We start from the raw sequence: 6,190 nt of genomic DNA on the forward strand, positions 1-6,190 counted from the left end.
TAATTTTTTTCTCCAATTGCTGTTCAGCTTGAGCTTGTTTCTGTACCTGATCTTCTAACTCACTAATTCGGTCCTTTGCTTCTTGTAGTCTACTGTTGAAACTTTCCATGGTGTTTTTGATTGTAGTTATATCACTTTTCACTTCTTCCTGATTCTTGCATAAGTTGTTGATTTTCTCATCCATCCAATGTATAAATTCCATGACCATTACTCTGAACTCCTTTTCGGTCATGTTGCAAGCTTCAGTTTCACTAATTTCCTTTCTTGGCGACTCCACATTTTCTTTCCTCTGTGAGTTATTTCGTTTCCCCATTCTGGCTATCACCAGAAAGCTCAAGCTTCCTTTTGCGTGGACCTGGGCCGTGTGTTGTGGGGTCTTCGCTCCACCCGAGTTTCACTGAAGTGCTCTGACACTAGGATGTGTGGCTGCCTTTGGTTGGTGGGAACCAGAATTGCCCAGGGTCAGTGTCCCCTGTGTTCCATGCGGTCTCGTGTGCACACTTAGAATCAGGGGCCCTTTCTGCACCACACTGTTGGTATGTGTTGAAAATGAGATCCTTAGCATGTTCCAGGAGTCAGAGTTTCCCTGTGTCTGCACCAAGAATCGAGTGTCAGAGTCTCTGTTGCCTTGTTCGGTTTCTTGTCGAGAATCAGGGTCCCTGTGTGTGCATGCATCAACAATTTGGGTCGCTGGCTCTTAGTGTGAATGCGCTGTGAGTCAGGGATCCCAGGCAGCTGTGTCCGATATGCCAAATTCCCTGAATTGGAGCTGCGTCCTGTGTGTGCTCTCTCTACTGAGCCAAACCGGCTAGGGTGCACACTCTCAAATTCCTGAAGGTGAGATGGCTCCGTGCACTCTCCCAGATTCCCCGAAGTGGGGCGGAGTCTGTCCTGCGTGCCAAATTCCCCAATGGGAAGCCCCTGTGTGCACGCTCTAGGATTGCGGGAGCTGTGACCCGCAAGCCAAATTCCCCAAAATTCTTTGAAGGGGAGCCCTCTTTGAGCACTGACCGATTTCCCCGACAGGGAGCTGCTTCTGGCCCGCGCACCAACTTCCATGAGGGGGAGCGCATCCCTGCGCAAAGCTCTGCAGCTTGGGCGAGGGGCGGGTCTATCAGTTACTTTGGCGCTATTGCGAGGCTGAGGGCGCTCAGCAGCTTGGGGGAGGGGCGGGTCTATCAGTTACTATGGCGCTATCCACGCACTTGCAGGGAGGGGGATAGGCTCTTTGACTCAAGGAAATCTGCCTGGAAGTCTGGATTCTTGTTGTTTGTTGGTCTGAAGCTGTGATAGCAGTTCTCTGTCCCCAGTGGCTGCAGGGTCCTGGTTTGTGTCAGAAGCCAGGATCCGAGTCTCAGGCAGCTCTGTTTCTCAAGATGGTGTGGTCTCTGCGTCTGCACCAGCTGCCGAGAAGTGTCCGCTTTGTGCGTGGGACTTCCCTGTCTAGGACTGCCCAGTTAGGCAGCCCCTTGGAAGACCTGCATAATCTAACTGACCCTAGCTCATACACACACACACACCACAAACGTCTACACTCTCCTCTATGGGTTCCTCACACTCTCTCTCTCCCTACCTTCCTGCCGGTCGCCATTTTTTTCTCTCTCTCTTTGTTTCTTTATTAGTCTGTCTAATGATTCACTAATCTTGCTAATATTTTCAAAGAATTAGATCTTGGTTTCATTGATCTTTTGTATTGTTATTTTTAGTCTCTATGTCTTTATTATTTCCTTCCTTCTACTTCCTCTGGGCTTTTCTTGCTGTTCTCTTTCTAACTCATTTAGTTATAGGGTTAGATAGTTTATTAGTTCTTTTTTTTAAAATATATTTTATTGATTTTTTACAGAGAGGAAGGGAGAGGGATAGAGAGCTAGAAACAGCGATGAGAGAGAGACATCGATCAGTTGCCTCCTGCACACCCCCTACCAGGGGATGTGGCCGCAACCAATGTACATGCCCTTGACCGGAATCGAACCTGGGACCTTCCAGTCCGCAGACCGACGCTCTATCCACTGAGCCAAACCGGTTTCGGCGATTAGTTCTTTTTCTTATTTTTTGAATTAGGCTTGTAGTGCTATGAACTTCTATCTCAGGACTGCTCTAGCCATGTTCCGTATATTTTTGGGTTGTTGTGTATTCATTGTTATTTGTTTCCAGGAAGTTTTTAATGGCTTGCTTGATATCATTGGTAACCCATTAATTGTTTAATAATGTGCTACTTAGTCTTCCTATATTTGAGTAGTTTTGAGTTTTAAATAGTGTAGTTGATTTCTAAATTCAATCCATTGTGATCCAAGAAGATGCTTGGTATTATATCAATTGTTTTGTGTCTTAACATGTGGTCTATCTTTGAGAAGTTCCATGTGCACCTAAGAAGAACGTATATCCAGTTGCTTGGAGGTGAAATGTTCTGCAAATATCAGTTTAATCCATCTGGTCCATGGTGTCATTTAAGGCCTCTGTTTCCTTATTGATTTTTTGTTTGGATGATCTATCCAGTGATGTAAGTGGGCTGTTAATGTTCCCTACTATGACTATCGGTGTCAATCTCTCCCATAAAATAAATCAAAGGCTTTGTTTTTTATGTACTTCGGTGCTCTTGTATTATTAATATATGTTTAAAAGGGTTATATTTTCTCACTGAATCATTTCCTTTAGTATTTTGAAGTGGCCCGATTTGTCTCTTGCTACTGACTTTATTTTGAAGTCTATTTTGTCTGACTACTGTTGCCTCATTTTTTTTCCTTTCCATTTGCATGGAAAATATTTTTCCATCCCTACACTCTCATGATGTATGGGTCATGCTTTCTTTTGTTTTAATTTAAGTTCTTCATTATTTAAAGTATTACATAGGTCTAATTTGTCACTCATTGACCTCTCTCTGGCCGCTTCCACCCCGCAGCACATGTCTGAATCTCCCAACTGTCTATGACCATTGGTTATGCTTATATGCATGCATCCAACTCCTTTGGTTTATTTCTTACCTCCCACCCTTCAACCCTCCCTTGCCTTCCCTCAGAGGTTTCACAGTATGTTTGATGTTTCTATGTCCCAGGATTTGTTTTTGTTCTTCAGTTCATGTTATTCATTATATTCCACAAGTGAGTGAGATCATGTGATATTTATCATTCTCCAACTGGCTTATTTCACTTAGCGTAATGCTCTCCAGGACCATCCATTCAGTTATGAATGGTAAGAGTTTGTTCTTATTTTTATTGTTATTAAGTTGATTTATTAAATGACAAAAAGTGGAAGTTAACTTATTTTTCATTTTCTACATCCATATAAACTAAGATAATAAGATTCAGTACATTCATTTTAATTATTTCATCTCTTTAGTCATTCAAATTATATGTGTATTTTTAAGCCATTATCTTTCTTTCATCTTTCTTTCTATTATTTTATTATACCTTTATTCATCCATTTAAATTGTATCTTTAGATAAATCTGTATATAATATTTGATTGGACTGTATTTTGACTCGATCTGCATATTACCTCTTTATTTACTTATTTTTTGAAAGGACTAATAATTATTACCTTGGCTGAAGGGAACTGGCAGTTGAGGGAATAATATCCTTTGAGAGAAACGGGCATCTATTTATCATCTTGCAATCACAAAACATACCTAATTACCTCCAGCAGCACCATGTATTACAGTTTCAATATGGCATATTATGCTGGATTTTTAACACAATTATGACTATAAGAGGTCTTTAGAGTGTACCCGGTGGATCCTTCCTGTTTTTAATTTAAATTCTTTATTGTTTAAAGTATTACATAAGTCTACTTTTTCCCCATTGACCTCTCCATGGCTGCCTCCACCCAAAGCACATGCTCTCACTCCCCTAATATCTGTATCTATAGGTTATGCTCATATGAATGCATACTAGTAATTTGGTTGATCTCTTACCGTCTCAACCCCTATCTTCCCTCATAGATTTGATAGACTGTTCCATGTTTCTATGACTCTGGTTCTATTTTTATTCATCAGTTTATGTTGTTCATTATATTCCACAAATGAGTGAGATCATGTGATATTTATCTTTCTCTGACTGGTTTATTTCACTTAGCATAATGTTCTACAGTTCCATTCATGCTGCTGCAAATGGTAAGGATTCCTTCTTTTTTTTTACAGAAGCATACTATTCCATTGTATAGATGTGCCACAGTTTTCTAATCCACTCATCAAACAGTTATTAGGCTGTTTCCAAATCTTAGCTAATGTAAATTGTGCTGCTATGAACATAGGCCCAGTTTATCCTTTTTGATTGGTGTTTATGTTTTCTTGGGATATATTCCTAGAAGTGGTATTACTGGGTCAAATGTCAGTTCCATTTTTAATTTTCTGAGGAAATGTCTTACTGTTTTCCACACTGGCTACATCAGCCTGCATTCCCACCAGCAGTACAAGAGGATTCCTTTTTCTCCGCATCTTCTCCAGCACTTGTCCTTGATTTGTTGATGATAGCCATTCTGACAGGTCTGAGATGGTACCTCATTGTTTTGTTGACTTGCATCTCCTTGATGATTAGTGACTTTGAGCATATTTCCTATGTCTCTTGACCTTCTGTATGTCCTCTTTCAAAAGTGTCTATTTAGGTACTTGGCCCATTTTTTTCATGAGATTGTTTACTTTTTTTTTTTTAAGTTGTATGAGTTCCCTATAAATTTTAGAGATTAAATCCTTATCAGAGATAACACTGGCAAATATGGTTTTCCATGTAGTGGGCTTTCTTATTTTGTTGATAGTTTTTTCAGAAGCTTTTTATTTTGATGCAGTCTCATTAGTTTATTTATTTATTTTTTTTTATTTTTCGTTACCCTAGGAGCTGTATTAGTAAAGATATTGCTACAACAAATGTCTGATATTTTCTGCCTATGACTTCTAAGATTTTTATGGTTTCACATTTTGCAATTAAGTGTTTTATCCATTTTGAGTTTATTTCTGTGTATGGTGTAAGTTGATAGTCTAGTTTCATTTTTTTTCATGTATCTGTCCAATTATCACAACACCATTTATTGAAGAGACTATTTTGACTCCATTGTATGCTCTTGCCTCCTTTTTCAAATATTAATTGAGCATAATGGCTGTCAATTTCTGGGTTCTCTGTTCTATTACATTGAGCTATATGACTTTTCTGTGCCAGTACCAGGCAGTTTTGAGAACAGTGGCTTTGTAGTATTGCTTGATATCTGGTATTGTGATCCCTCCAACTTTGTTCTTCTTTCTCAAGAATATTACAGCTATTTAGGGTATTTTTTTAATTTCAGATAAACATTTGGAGAGTTTGTTCTAGGTTTTTGAAGTATGTTGTTGGTATGTTAATAGGAATTGCATTGAATCTATAGATTGCTTTTGGGTAATATAGATACTTTAATGATGTTGTATCTACCAACTCTTGATCACAGTATATTCTTCCGTTTTTAATGGCTTCCTTTGTCTATTTTTTTTTTCCAGCATCCTGTAATTTCCTGAGTTCAGGTCCTTTACCTCCTTGGTTAAATTTATTCCTAGGCATCTTAATTGATTTGGTGCAATGGTAAATGGGATTTATTTTTTATTTTTTTATTTGTTATTTTTTTTTACTTTTTCTTTAGTTCATTATTGGTGTATAAAATGCCATAGATTTCTGGGTGTTAATTTTGTATCCTCCTACATTTCCAAATTCATTTATTAATTCTAGTATTTTTTTATGGAGTCTTTAGGGATTTCTATGTATAACATTATGTCATTTTGATTTCTTTTCCAATTTGGATGCCTTTTATTTCTTCTCCTTGTCTGATTGCTATGGCTAGCATTTCCAGTACTATGTCGGATAAGAGTGGTGAAAATGAGCATCCCTGTCTTGTTCCTGTTCTTAGGGGAAATGGATTTAGTTTTTGCCTATTGAGTATGGTGTTGGCTGTAGGTTTGTCATATGTGGCTTTTATTATATTGAGGTATGATTCCTCTATTCCCTCTTTGATTAGAGTTTTTATCAGGAAAGGGTGTTGAATTTTGTCAAGTGGCTTTTCTTTATTAATTGATATAGTTATGTGAATTTTTTGTCTTTCAATTTGTTTATGTGATTTGTCCTGTTTATTGATTCGTGGATATTGTACCAACCTTGCATCCCCAGAATGAATCCTACTTGGTCAATGTGTATGATCTTTCTAATGTAATTCTGGATCTGATTTTCTAGGAATTCCTT

The sequence above is a fragment of the Cnephaeus nilssonii genome (genome assembly GCF_951640355.1).
Source record: "Cnephaeus nilssonii genome assembly, chromosome: Y".
Taxonomy (NCBI): domain Eukaryota; kingdom Metazoa; phylum Chordata; class Mammalia; order Chiroptera; family Vespertilionidae; genus Cnephaeus; species Cnephaeus nilssonii.